The sequence below is a fragment of the Mus musculus genome, chromosome 7 (assembly GCF_000001635.26).
Source record: "Mus musculus strain C57BL/6J chromosome 7, GRCm38.p6 C57BL/6J".
NCBI classification, from domain to species: Eukaryota; Metazoa; Chordata; class Mammalia; order Rodentia; family Muridae; genus Mus; species Mus musculus.
The window spans coordinates 78,592,540-78,607,378 of NC_000073.6; the positions used below are offsets into that span (position 1 = coordinate 78,592,540).

General features: G+C 48.5%; 1 long non-coding RNA gene across 1 annotated transcript in view; it reads right to left on the reverse strand.

Annotated features, from left to right (window-relative positions):
- The window catches only part of E430016F16Rik (RIKEN cDNA E430016F16 gene), a 137,155-nt gene that overhangs the window by 11,474 nt on the left and 110,842 nt on the right, over window positions 1–14,839 (reverse strand). Inside the window, exon 9 of the long non-coding RNA NR_015542.2 lies at window positions 1,860–2,047. This is a non-coding gene — a long non-coding RNA (RIKEN cDNA E430016F16 gene). The remainder of the gene's footprint in view (window positions 1–1,859; window positions 2,048–14,839) is intronic.

Below are 14,839 nucleotides of genomic sequence, written 5' to 3' on the forward strand. Positions count from 1 at the left end.
AAAAAAGAAAGAGGAAACCACAGCAAGAGGTAGAAGTCCTGGGAACTGACATTTTGTCAAAACATGGCTGGAATCCCTAACTCTTTCCTGCTTTAAACCCTCTTTCATCCTAAGCCCCAGGCCCATGCCAACACCTTCCGCAATCCAGCTTTTCTTCCTCTAACAGCCTTCACTGCCAAGAGCCTAACCCTTGTGCACAACACGTGGGCCCTAGCCTCTCCGTCTCCCAGGTCCTCACCTTTATACATCTTGGCACTTGGGCCCCATAGCTTCTGCCTGCCAGAATCCCACCTCTAAAAGAGCTCAGGGTATCTCACCTCCTTGGCAAGGACTCCTCCATGCCAGGTCCTCCTGCCAGCCTCTCAGCCTTCTATAGGTTAGACCTTCCTGGTCTGAGAGGCTGTTGTGTATATGTCTGCCTCTTGCTGCATTTCTACAGAACCCAGGACCCAGCACGTGCTCTATCCACGTGCTGATCTCGCAGACATTGCGTGAAACCTGAAAGGACATTTTCTATCCTTTCCCTCCCCACCCCCACTTCCTTCCCAGGAATCTTTCTTTGGATCCCAGGGATAGAACTTGCAAAGCAAACAAGGTGATCCTTGATACAGTCAAGTGAAGGCCTGTGTGGCAGAACCTTGCCTTGCCTTGCCTTGCCTTGCATTGCCTTGGGGAATGTCATTTGACATTGACAATGGGAATGTACTAAGTCCAATGTCAACATTATCTATCCTAGAAGAAAAGGATATCTGTGAGAATATGACCTAGGTACTTAGAAACCACAGGCACAGAGTGTTTACAGGGACTGCAGGCTCAACCTGAGCATATAGAAGCTCTTCTTTCTCTTCCTCTTCTTCCTCCTCTTCTTCCTCCCCCCCCCTCCTCTTCCTCTTTCTTCTCTCCCTCTTCTGTCCTGCAGTGGACAGCCCAGAATTCTAGGCTCCACTATAGTATTAACAAACAGAAAACACCAGGCTGATTTAAAGATTGATAAGAAATTCCAGGGGAGATGAAGAGTTACCAGATGAGAAAGGGCATAGCAAACTTATCCCAATAAGATGAAGAAGCCCCTTAGTTGGCACTGGTCTCTAAGAAGGCAAGATTATACTAGTGCTGACAGATTTTCAGTCCTTAATGTCTGTCTCCAGATGTCTTTATCTTTGAGTTAACCGTAAGACTGGCCAGGAGGCAAGGGGAGAAAAAGATGGGACCCTAGCTAAAGTGATCAGTTTGTCCTGGTTTGCCCATTACTTTTCATATTTAGTATTAAAAGTTCTATATCCAGGGAGGGTATCTATATCTATATCCCAGAGGAAGGCTAATGGTAGGCCAGCTCTCTGTACCTTCTGGAGCCCTATACTGCAACAGAAGAGGATGGTTTCCACCAATAGCCTACGAAGCAACCTGCCACTCCTCTGCAGGTATCCATGCTGAGGCTTGGAAAGACTGTCTAATTTGTTCAAGGTAACATGGCCCACACAGGAAGCCTGCTTTCTTCCCAAGAAGGAATTAGGAGGGACATAGCTGGAGCCTTCTCTGAGCCAAGAGCACAGGAGTTCTGCTGCTGGCCTTGCCTTGTTCTTATCCAGAGGCCTAAGGGAATTCAGCTTAATTAGTAGTCAGACCTCGGCTAAGAACTTAGGTACAGTGCCACTGGGCCAGTGGGAGAGGTGGGGCTATAAGGCCAGTGACCTTTACAGCTGCTTGAATTTACAGCTAAGTGGTCCTGAGGAAGCTCCAGCATACAGAAGGATGGCACAACCCACTGGCTCTTGGTCTGTGAGACTTGAAGAGAGATGTGTAACTTCCAACCTGTCCTCTCTCTCCATTCTGGACTTGCTGGTCTCTGGGGAGCTCACCTTCTCCGACCACATGGTGTCTGCTCGGTGCTCATCCCAACATGGATGGAATCACTCCACTCCAGGTCTTGTTTTCTCCAGGGTGATGGGCTCGGTTTCTTCAATGGCTTCTCTAGTGAGCTGATTGTGAATCTCCCAGTCCTGCTTGGAGTTTGTTTCCAGCACATCGTGCCATTTAATAGATGGCTCTGGAGGTGGGAGATAGCAATAAAGACTGGAAGCAAGCAGACAGAGAAGGAGCAAGGCAAAGGCTTCAATACGAGCTGTTATTAAATAAATCCCGAAGGAGTTCCCTAGAACATCCTAAGAGTGGGTGACCAGAGCTGCCCAGAGCTCAGCTCTCACTCTGAGCTCTTCCTTCACTCATTTCTCTTTGTGGTGGTTAAAGCACAGGGGGTCCCCTGCATGGGCAGCTATGAAGCCTCCCCTGCCTCCTACAGTCAGTTTTCTGACAGGCCGTTGCTTTTACCCCCAGCTACCCCACGCCTCACTCATTCACTTTGACACTGGGTGTTTAAGGATCACACGAAGTATCTGCCCCTTTCCCATTTCCCTTAGCCACAGTTCTGAGTGACCTGCCTCCTTCAAGTCATCAGTAAAACCAAGCACTTGTCTTAGCCACAATTCTGACTGACCTGCCTCCATCAAGCCCTCAGTAAAACCAAGCACTTGGCCGAGTTTGAGTCTCAGCCCAGAAAAAAAAAAAAAAAAAACAACCAGCAAAGCCATTTCAATGCTTGCTCATGTGCCTACTTAGATAACGTTCCCTTCTGTCTACACTGGCTATGTGCACCGAGACCCAATACCCCAGGGCCTACCAGACAGACCCATCTTTCCGTTTTCTGACTGGCCAACTCCAAAAGTCCACCCTTTTTCCCCAAGCTCTGCATGCCTAGGGAGCTAAGCCAATATCCCCAATATCTGGTGTAAAGACACCAGACCTTTATTTATTTATTTATTTTGGTCTGATGGGGGCATATTTGTAGACAGGAGATTTTGGAGTTTAGAAAGATGTACCAAATACTTGCTGGACATTCAGTAGATGCTCACGCAGTGAAGAAAAAGAAATCTCCTCACCAGACAAATGTGAAGGTCACAGCTACAGCTACGTGGGCCTCCAAGGTCCACCCTTCCTATTAGGCCACTCCTGAAATCTCTCTGCAGAGGAACTGGCTGCATTCCTAAATATATCCAGAGGGTAAATCCAGGAGGAAAATCTGAACTCCTCCATCATTCGTTCATTTAGTGAAGCACACACTGTGCGCCAGACCTTCAGTAGGCACACACGGTTCAGAACCTGATAACAGAATAAGACCCCATTCACTCTGCTGCTGAGGGCAGCTCCAGAAACAGTTGTCTGTATGTCTATCCTCCCTAGCTGCCCCAAATGGGGTGAGGTCAAGTTTGTTCTGAGCTTGCAAGGGAAAGAATCTTTACTCCTCCTTGGAAGGTTACAGGCAAACGTCTGCTACCCAGTTGTTCTACTCTGCACCTGATTTCCAGTTCCTTAAGGGGGACCAGACTCTAAGAGCTGCAAAGCTTGGAGACAAGAAACAGCAGCATGCTCGTAGCACCTCCAGTGTCCTGAATCAGCTACGGAGTCCCTACTGTCAGAGCTTCTTCATGTCTGGCAGAGTCTTTCCTGTAAGACAGAACAGCAGTTAGCTCCTCCAAGGCCCCAGCTGGGCCTGGGCTAGCATCTAGCACCACCTACCGGCCACAAAAAGAAGAGCAGAGGCCAAGCTACCACCTTTCCCTAGGACTCCTTAGGGCCTTTTGTCAGGCCTGGCTGTTGCCTGCTCCTTAGCTCCGGGATCTTCCTTTTTCCACCTACAGACAGAAGGCAAACTCCAAAAGGGACAAGAAATCTCCCAGTAGGAATAAGAAATCACATAACTAACAACAACAGTGAGATCCAAGCCAGAACCTGTGTCTGAGAGAGCATAGGAGAGAGCAAGAAGATAGCCGAGGAGGGGGAGGGAGCAGACAGTAAGCAAGGACCAGCGGTTGATGGTCACAACCAGTTGCAGTGGAGAGATGAGGATGCTGGAGGCTTATGTAGAATCTTACTAAAGAAGTACTCAAGGTCCCAGGAAGCAGTCACATGTCGCCACTACAGGCCAACAACTGAGACCACCCTCGCCACCCTCATTCTAGACCAGCTCCCAGCCCTGTACCCAGGTGCTTCTGGGAAGTTGCCTGCATTCCTCTGGTCTCAGAGAGCCCGGCCTTTGCCCAGAGATCACAGCTGGCGTCAGGCAATGCCTTTCTTGGTGCTTCTCTTGGTTCTGTCTGCTCCTAGTTGAAGATGCCAATGAAAACAGATTGGAAAGAGACCAAGAGAGGAGGAACGAGGCGGGAGGGGGGTGAGGGTTTCAACATGAGGTGATATTAAATTAATCTCCTGCCAGTTCTCCATATGTCAGACTAAACTTTGATTAAGCATCCTTCGGTTTTGAGTCACTGGCTAAGGAATGTCTACTCAGTGACAGTTTCCTGGGCACTAGCAGAAGCTGACAATCCTGCTGGTCCATACTCCTTTTCTTCCTCCAAAGGCATTCCAAAAGGTACCCATCTGGCCTGCTAACCCAGAAGGAGAAGGCAGTGCTTTTGATAAAAGTTTGGACATTGAGATCAAAACAGATCAGCTGCTGGCTTGGAACAAGTCACTTAGCTTTTCTGAGCCTTGGGCTCAGAAACCAGGGCTGATTTCACCTCCTAGGACCAGTGGAGAATATACGCTTATGTGACTTAGCACAGTACCTGGAAGATGAGCTCAATAAACAGTGGCTAGAAAACAAGAGAAGAGAACCTTAGCTGTGGCTCCTTGCTTGGAATTCTAAGGCAGGGCTCTGCAGCCTCCCTACCCCACCCCCCTCCTGCCAGCTCTCAGCCTCCTGTGGGCAAAGGAAGAAAGGCGGGGGTGGGGGCCTGTTCTCACCCTGGGAAGATTGCTCTAGGGGTGGGTGATGACTGTGTGCCTCACCCACCCACTGGGGAAGGCGCTCCAGCTAGTGAATGGAAAAAGCCAGCACCCCTCTTGACTGCATTCATTATTCAAAACTTCTCACAGCCTGATGCCTGCCCTGGAGGGTGTTAAGGACCAGCTAAGCACCAAGCAGTTTCCTCTGCCTGAGATGCAGGTAGCAGAGCCAGGGAGGTTGGGCCATGAGGAGAGACTGGGGCTTTCCAGAGGCCTGGGCCTGGATCAGTGCATCTCTGAGCTTTCACTCTGCCTATCTGTAACTCCCACCCAGGGCTCGGCTCCTTCCGCAGACCTCGCCCCTCTAGCTTATTCCCTCCCAGGTGTCTCAGTGGCCGGCGCTGCTTTGAAGCTAAGTTTAAGTCTACCACGACTGGCTTCAACATAAATATAAATACAAGCACCAGAGTACAAGCCGGGTTTCAAGAACTCAGTAGGTGCAGTGGCTGACAACTACCATATTGGACTGAGCATATGGAAAGTCTTTTGTCAGCAACAGCGCTGCTGCCCTGGGCCCCGCTGCAGAGAACTGACCACATCAAGGAGAGAGACATGAGGCGCAGAGGGGAGGGAGGGGCATATAAAAGCCCAAGAAGGCTTCAAAATTTGTAAGAACTTGAAAATGAATAAGGAGAAAGTTTTCGGTGCCACCACGCCCCCCACCCCAGGTTCCAGAAGACCCAGGGTGTTCTGTGAGAGAGCAAGTGATTGTCGCAGGTCCTCACTGATGGGAGTGCACAGAAAGGACCATAGAGCTCTCAGAAGTGGGTATTTTTGAAAGCCAGTCTGGGGGAGGCGTTGGAGTTGAAGCATAAGCTGGACTCCACAGTGAGGATGAGCACCGAACCGAACCCCCAGTGTTTTTTTTTCAAGGACCATGATTGCTCGCCCACGGGCACCCCCCTCCCCCCGCGCGCACACAGTATCTGTGTCACTCAGGATGTGGGAAAGTGGTTTGGCTTCGGCTGTGTGGGGTAGGGGCAGCTGGGAGGAGAGCAGCGTCTGCACCAGGGAAGGAGCCTGAATAATTTGATGGCTCCTCCGAGGAGAAGCATACATCAGAGTAGTGAACAGATGGCCCAGCAAAAGGGGTTAAGTAAAGAGATCGCTGTGAGAAGTCTTGTCACTCTCATCAGAGCAGAGATCCATGAGAAGCAGACTTTCAGTAAGTCCGAAATAGCAAATGCCACGCAGGAACGAGAGCCACCTTCCCTTTTCCCCAGCCCCCCCCAACCCCCCAACTGATGCACAGGCTCCCAGTCTTCTCTGGGACTGACAGACTTTCTGCAGCCTCTTTCCAGGGGAGGTTTGTGACTCTGCCTGCTGGATCAGGGAAACAGCAGTAATCCTGAACACAGAGGGGATGTCTGATGGGGTGCACTTACAGTCTACCCATGGACTCATGTTTCTGAGACCCAGGGACCCTCATCCATGTGCTCCAGTAGGTCTTAAACTCATGACTTTGCTCTTATCCTGCACTTCCTCCCATGTCCTGTCTTTAAGGGGACCTAACAGGCACCATTCCCTATGCCAGCCAGGTTGGGGTATGCAGCTACTTGACTAGATATGTGCAGAAGGCTACAATAAAACAAATGAAGGTCTGGAAACTTTGGTGCCGGCAGGCACGCATTCTTCCTCCTTTCCTCCTGTCTGTCTACAGTGGCTCTCTCTTATCCACCTTTCCTCTGCTTCTCCTTTTACATCCTTTCCTAGACTTCTTTGTGTTTCTTCGCAGGTCCCAGGATCCTCAGGACAACCAAGTCCGTTCCTAAGCTGTAGGTCCAAACTGCACTTCACAAGGCTACCCATTACTCACCTCTTGCTTCTTGGCTTCCAGCTCTAATGGAGACCAGTCCTTTCTCCCAGCTGCCCTTTTGGGCAGAGTCCTGGGACAGTCCTGGCTGTTCACATATGTACACCAACCAGTGTCTTATTTCCTTGCCTGCAGCTTCTGCCCATTCTTACCTTTGACCTCTTCTGAAGACTCCATTCTGGGGCAGCATCAACTGCTCATTCTAGAACTTTCTTTTCAGGTTCCCCAAAGTCATAATCATACTCCCAAGATAAGTAACCTGAACATGAGTGCCACCATCCTTTTGCCTGTCAAGAAACCATATCCTTCCAATACGTTAAGCTCACTCTTATACTGTGTGATGTTGTGTGTGTGTGTGTGTGTGTGTGTGTGTGTATCATGCAGGATTGAAAAAAGCAAATATTGCCACCAACCTAGCCAGACTTCCCTTCAGAACACAGTGAGAAATAGTCACTGCCCCAATGTGAGGAGACTGCTACCATTCTGACAGAGAAAGAAAGAGTGAACACATGTTCCCAAAATTGCCACTGTAGGGTCTGGATTTGTTAGGAACATCTCGCCTGGGCATGTCGACCTTGGCACTACTGACATTAGGAGCACGATGAATCTCCGTGGTCAGCTGCCCTATACATCACAGGATCTTTAACAGCATCCATGGACCCTACCTTCTAAATTTGAGTAGCACCTCTTTTACCTAAAGTGACCATAAATGTCTCCTCCAAATGACACTTCATTGAGAACACTGAAATGAACACAGGTTGTCTTCAAGCACCGAGAAACAGATTGGCCACTCCATACAGTCTTTAAAGCTCTGGACATGTAGAGTCATTCTCCTGGACTTGAGTGAGTTATTTTCCATCTCTGGACCCAGGATTTTGTCACTTGGCCTCAAGAACAAGGATGATGGCTCCTGTGCATTGGGCTTCATCAGCATTTTCCAGGCACAGTGCCATAGTGGGCATCCCCTGTGTAGTTGTGTTTACTGTGCCAGAGGAAGAAGCCGACTGCCCTTCATCCTACTCCAACGTTTAGGAACTCATCTCCTGGCTCCCTCTTTACAGAGATGAATGAAAATGCAGAATAAACACAAAGACCCTGAAAGTCCAAATGAACAAGACACTTAAGGATCCACATCACTGCCAATCGTGAGTTCCCCTCTGCCTAGTTGGCAGGAATATAACCTTAGCCCTTCTGGGGGCTTTCCTCACCCCCATTCTCCATAATATCCTGGGTCTTAAGTTAAGTCAAGACGTGATGCAGGGACAGACAGTGTGGGATGCTGTCAGCCATCTGTCCATTTGGATTGCTACCAAAGCATTCAGTGTTATTCTGTCTGGACCATTTAGGTCTGACGGCTTACTACTTCTGTACAGTACTTAAGACAAACTACCTATAGTCCCAATAGTATTCAGGATTTTCCAAAGAGGCCCACAGCAATCTCTGTTATGCCACATATCTGTCACAATAAGCCTCTGAAACCCTTCCCTTCAAGAGGTGAAGCCATGTGGCCATGGCAGAGGTGACACTATATGGCTCTAAAAGGACTTAGAGACCTATCTCTTGGTTGTTCTGGGATCCTAAGTCACATACTCTAAAGAAGCCCACCTAATGGCACAAGGAAGACACATACAGAGACCCCATCTGAGACTTGAGTAGGCAGGCTGCAGAAACAATAGGCTTCGGATAATTCCAGTCTGTCATTGATTGGCTCGTCCCAGATGTTGGAGGATAGAGATAACGCCGCAGTCCTGATGTGATCTTTCTTCCTTCCTGACCTTCCAGATCCATGGACACAGTAAGGTCACTGCTTTACATTTGGCGTAGACTGTGATGTATCAGTGGCAGGTGGAATTCCTGTCTGCCCACATGCTGTACTTTCAGACACTCCTGCCAGGGTCTCCGGAGGAGAGAACTAGGCATGAGTCCACATCGATCAAGAACCTGCATGCAGCTCTCCTCTCTTCTGGCCTAGGGATCACTTTCCAGTACTACATAAAGAGTCTAGCTTTCAAACTGTAACTTCTCTGTGACACTGGGTTTGTACCCAAACATCTTTTCCTGCCTCTTTTCTCTCTTTTCTTCTATAACTTGCCTGATGGTTCATAGGCATTCTAATTACAAACATGAGAATACATTGTGTAGGCTTTTCCATTTCCTCAGGGAGCATCAGGAGTCGGTGAAAGGTACCCATTTCAGTGTGAGAAGGTAAAAGGAAAAAAATATCAGTTGACTGGGGGATAAAAGATGTGTAGATTATTTTTGACAGCTTTATTGGGATGCAATTCACACACCACACAAGGCAGTGCTGTGAAGTGTATAATTCAGTGGGTTTCAGTCTAATCACAGAGTAGGGCTACCATCAGTGGTCAATTTAGAACATGATCATCACTCACTCCAAAGAGGAACCTCACACTCTTTAATCGTCACCTTTTGGAGCACCCCTAAATCCCTGCCCCCGTGCCTGACAGCCACATTCTGCCTCTGAGATTTTGTAGTCTGGATAGTTCGCACAGATGGGATTGCGTAGCACAGGGTCCTTTGTGACTGGCTCCTTTCGCTTAAACAAAATACCCAAGGTTCGTTGTGACGATCAATCTTCGTTGTCAACTTGACTGGATTTGAAATCACCTAGGAGGCACACCTCTGAGTGTGCCTGTGAGGGTGTTTCCAGGGAGGATTGAGCTGAGATAGGGAAGACCTGTCCTGAATGTAGCAATATCATCTATGCACTGGGGGCCTAGACTAAATACCAAAAGAGTATAGGGGGAGGGCGGGGGAAGAGCTGAGTGTCAGCCAGCATCCCTCTCCCTGCTTGCTGACTTCAGTCACGGGGACCAGCTGACTCACACTCTTGCTGCCCACAGCTACACCAGCTCTCGCTGTTCTTACACCTTCCCTGCCATGGACTGTACTCTCAAACTCCAAAGTCAGCCCACCTTTCCTTAAGCCTTTGTCTCAACAATAACAAAAGTGACAAATCCATGTTGAGTCAAGTATGCAGATGAGTATTGTAAGCCAAGAAATCCTTTTCACTTCCTCCTCCTTCATCCTAAATTGCATTGCAGAGGGTGAGGTCTTTATAAAAGGATGAAGTCGCTCCATGTCTGACCTTTGAAATGAGAGCAGAAACTGGGCACCAAATATGTGAATCACAAATCCAACATGAAATGGTATTGGAGATCCCAATGTGCCAGTGACACCCTCCTTATGTTTGTGTGTGTCTGCTTTTCCTCTGTGATCATCCTTGCACGAGTGCATGTTTGTGTGTATGTGCATGTGCGTGTGTGTGCGTGTGTGTGTGTGTGTGTGTGTGTGTGTGTGTGTGTGTGTGTGTGTGTGCAATATACTTTTTCTTTGAACTCTACAAGTTCCTATGTGGATGTGCTCTACCCAGCTCCCATGAATGCAGTCAGAAGGCTAGCAACAGAGAGGAAGGCCAATAATGATCTCTAAAACAGTGTCTAGGGCAAGGACTTTAATTCTCAGCATTGCTAGAGTCGAAGGGCTATGAGCAGACAGAGTTTAGGACCCAGCATCAAGTATAGGCAGCAGTGGGAGCTGCCAGTGGAGAGTTTGTGGCTGGACTAAGAAGTGGATGAAGAATGGTCTGGAAAGGAGCATGACCATCAATGAACCACAAAGCCTTTTAGCATCCATTTGCAATTGCTGCTGAACAAACAATTGCAAACATACCAGTCACTAACGGGGGGCTTGAGTCTCCCGGGACAGTGTTGAACTCCAGCCAGGAGCCCCATCCCCAAACAAAGGAAAGATGAGGTGCCCTCAGCCCCACCTTGGTCTCTGCAGCTAATTCCAGACCTGGAACATGGCAGTTCTCCATCCCCCAACACCAGGTTTTCTCTATTCATGTCAGCAAAGAAGCGGACCCCAGCATCATTAGCTTGGTGAGCCATGGTCCAGCCAGGGCAGCTCTGTGATGAGTGGAGACGTTTTAGAGCTCTCCTATCTTGACAACAACTACTGAGATAGCAGCTTGCAGAATCAGGTCCCACTTATCAAACCCACCCATCCCAGTTGGGAAAAGACGTGGTGCCTCTGCATCAGGATCAAACAACAGGTTCTGCTCCTCTAAAATGGAGGACAACAGAAAGCAGAGCTTAGAGGCTCTTCACTTGCAGAAGCAGGGGTAGAACGATCTTCTCTCTAGTGTTGTTTCTCTCGTTCACTCACTAGGGTACCAGATGTGAGGGTTGGCTCAGTTAGCCTCCTTTTGATTGAGAATGGCATCTGCAATAGGCAAAGTCCCATGTCATGTAAAGAGATGCCAACTCATCTGAAGGAACAACAACTAAAAATTAGAGCCTCATATCATCCTTTGCCTGCTTTGACCCCTGGTCCACTTGGCCCTTATGGCTCACCTTCCAGATTCAGGGGCTGTGGTATGGTGGGAGGTCGCTGTTAGGAAAGCTGCAGCTTTGTTGGTACCAAGCCTCAATCCCTTCCATTCCTCCAGCGGCTTCTATTTCTCACCTGCAGAGCTAAGCAGTCTTATTAAGAATCATTTAGTTGGAAGCTAAAACATAGTAGATGTGTCCATTAAGATCTTGACTCTGGATGTGCCAACTCTCCAATTGCAAGAGAACAGAAAAGGACAGGGAATCTGGAGATAACGAAGGGGAGACTAAAGATACCTCTGCCTAGACTCCATGTACTTTCCGGATGCCATGAGACTGGCAGGAAGAAATGCCACCTTGCTACAAAACTGAACCCCACTGGCTCCCCCTCCCCAAGGTCCTGATGTCCTCCCCTCCCCCACAGCAGTGGCGTCTGCCTGTTTATTTGCTGAGCCCCGGTTTAACAATGCACTGTTTTTATGAGTTGTGCTGTAGTTCTTGGTAAAGCACTTTAATCCACTTTAATGCCTCTACCCCGCTCCTCCGTGACAGCCTGGTGGTTACTCTAATGCACCCCTCTCACCTCAGGGTTACTAATGAGGTCAGAGGGAACGCAATATCCCAACTGAATAATTCACTAATCAGATGCTACAGACTCCAGTGGTAAAATTTATTTCTGACACCTAAACGGCAAATGGCTTTGTGGACACACTCCCTCCGTCTCTTTGCTCCAGAGCTATTTCTGCTAAATGGAGGGCTGCTGTGTTTGCTTAACAAAAGAGCTCTGGTCTGCCCACAAACATATCTCCTCATCTGGGGCCTTGTATGTCTTCAGGGGAGGGGGTTGCAGAGACTGGAGAGCTGTGTACATGGGGCTCAAATCAGCCACAGGGCTTCCTCTCCTACTCTGACAGATGGTGATCCTGAACTCATCTCCCCACCCTCATGCTAGGGATGGCTGTACCTTGGACCTGCACACCATTGTGGGATGCATCCGATCAAGGAGCACCTTGGCAATGTGTACACACCCTCAACACCGTTTGTCAGAAAAAAAAAAAAAAGCACAATTGTTATAAGCCACCTCTGTTTTCATGGGTTCCCAGACCTCCTTAAAGCCTCATATTCAAGATAAGATGCCTGCATTCTATTTGGCTACCTCATTGCCTTGTAATTGTACACTAAGCATCCATGTTCCTCACTTAGAGACTGGAGAGAAGAAGCCAGGCATCCCTAATCTCTCCACCCACTCTGGGCATCTCTGCAGCTCCAGCAGAGCCCTCCACGGGATGTATATGTATATGTCAGCCCAGCCCAGAGAGTAGGTCTCCTATGTGGATAGACAGCTACCTCCAATGCAGAACCAGCCCCTCAGCCTCTAACACCCTTCCTTTAATAGCTGAAAGGCCACATGTCCATCTTCAGAATCTACATGGCAGGTCCCCTGTCCTCTCTTCAGCTACAGGTTTAGGCTGCAGCCATATTGTCCCCAGAAATGGGAGCAACCATCCTGGATCTAAAACATCCTATTCTCTGCAGGATTGTGGCAAGTTACCTCTTTCAGATGACCAGTGCCTCACACAAATAAAATACAGATGCTGTGGTTGGGTATCAGGGTCATGAGAGCCCTCTGTGCTTCTTTCTACCTGTCTTTCATGGTCTAGCCTTTCACAGCTCCAGTGCTCTCGCCAGGGGACTCTATTATTTGAATCCAATTACTTACAGAATAGCATGTGCAGAGGTACTAGAGAAATGAACCCGAAAACTTCCAAGATGAGAAACCTGTAAGTCAAAATCATCTTCACGCTCTCAAACAGACCCCACCAATCAGATCTTTGTGCTAATTGAATTAAAACTGCAGCTGTCAGGCCCATCCTCAGGGTGCCATGCAAAGGAGCAAGTGAGCGAGCTTATAAAGGAGCAGCTTTGACAAGTGAGAAGAATCCTGGGCCAAGACAGTAAGCTCAAGAGAAGGGCCTGGAGGAGTCCTGGCTATCTGAAATAGCCGCTGAGTGGACAGAAACACAGTTCTCCTCCGTTGTGTTTTTACAAAGCTGGCCCCATACAGCCTGAAGCCGCCTGAGCATTTCACTTCTCCAGGCCACTTTGAGTCGCTGGAGTCGCTATAGCTCAGCAGCTAATGAGAGAAGGGGCCTCTCTGCAGCAAGGCCAGGATGTGCATCAGTGAGGCTGGCAGCCTGGGAGACTTTAATTGCCTGTCCCCAGCCTTGTCTCTCCCTCCTTAGCTTCATTTATTCACCCTGCCCCTCCCTAAGAAGATTAATGGGCCTTTGCTCCAAGCCCCAAAGCCCCAGAGACATGAGGTCCTTGGCTGAATCATGGGTGCCCTCTAGGTCACAGGTCTCCTGTCTGCCTTCTGTAAACAGAGGCAAAGGTGGCAGCTCCCTGGCAACCCCATGAGAGCCACCCTGCATGCCAACAGAAGGGGCTCCCTTACTTGAGCCCTGTCTTCTGAGGTGTAACCCCAGCTTTGTATTCTGAGGCTAGTTTAGGAACACCTCTTTGCCTTGCTCCTCTGAGCACTGTACCAGTGTGAGGTCTTGCATTGCTGATTCCAGCAGATTAACACCTTGGCTCTAGGCTCTAGTCCTGAGCCTGGCTATTCAGGTACACTGGGCCCAGCTTCAAGAGCACCCGGGAACTGGCAGCGGCATTCTGGGCAGTATTCTGAGCTGCTGACATTTCTAGAATCCACCTAGTCACTCTTTTTCCTCTTGGTGATCAGCCCTAAACAAGGGAGCTTTGTTCTCTTGCAATTGAAGGCAAACAGCCCTTGCCTTAACACCCATGGCTCCAAGGCCTTTCCTCTCAAAAGAGCAATGGAAGTGAAAACTTGCTGAATCGTTTCCATGATGGTACCAAGAACTGTGCCCAGGACTTTAGTCACTGACATCGTTTTAGAGATCGGGATACTATGACTGTGATAGGTTCCACAGGTCACCTGTAGACTTTGTTACCTTATTCAGTTCAGGAATAATGAGCAACCGAGTCCTGAGGATTTGGGAGACTGGAAGGATGCTCTACAAATAAACAAGGTCAGACCTCACCTAGCGCATCCATAGAGGCCCACAAGAAGGAAGGGTTACAGCAGGATCTTCAGCTCCAGAATAAACACTCATCCTGGGAGAAGGAGGGCCCAGGTGGAGTACTACAACACAGACTCTCAGACGGGAGGGGTGGAACCATGGATAGGGACAAATGGGACCTCAAGAGGAGAGATCCTCACTCCTATCGGAAAGCTCTTGGGAGTCATTTTATCCTGTAACCCTTGAGCCTGTCTGCATTGTGGAAAGGACAGAACTAAGTGATCCTTCATATGCCCCATAAATTCTGTTATTCTACATGGAGGCACAAGTCCTTCCTTTATATAAGAAGGTGATGATGAGTATGGCCATGAATGACCAAGATGCTAATGACAATGGTAATAAAATGGAAGAATGATATGAAGTAAAAGGTACATATAGACATATGCTGTCCATGTATTATGTGTTATCTTATTTCACTGTTAAATCAATCCTGTAAAAAAATGGTCTTATTCCCATATCACAGATGAAAAAACTGAGGGTTAGACGCTTCTGTGCTTAGAACCACCAATGAGATATTGTAGAACCAGAATCCAAGCAAAGATTTCCATCCCTGAGAACTGATCATAGCCACTTCAAGAAGCCTTTGTCTATGATGCTACACATAAGAGTTGGCCAGACCCCGGCCAGGCTGTCTTGAACCCTACCTTCGAAGGACTGAGACATGTTTTGCCCAGAGGAAAAGCAGCCTTAGGTTTAGAAAGCTGGATTTCATATCCATCGATTTT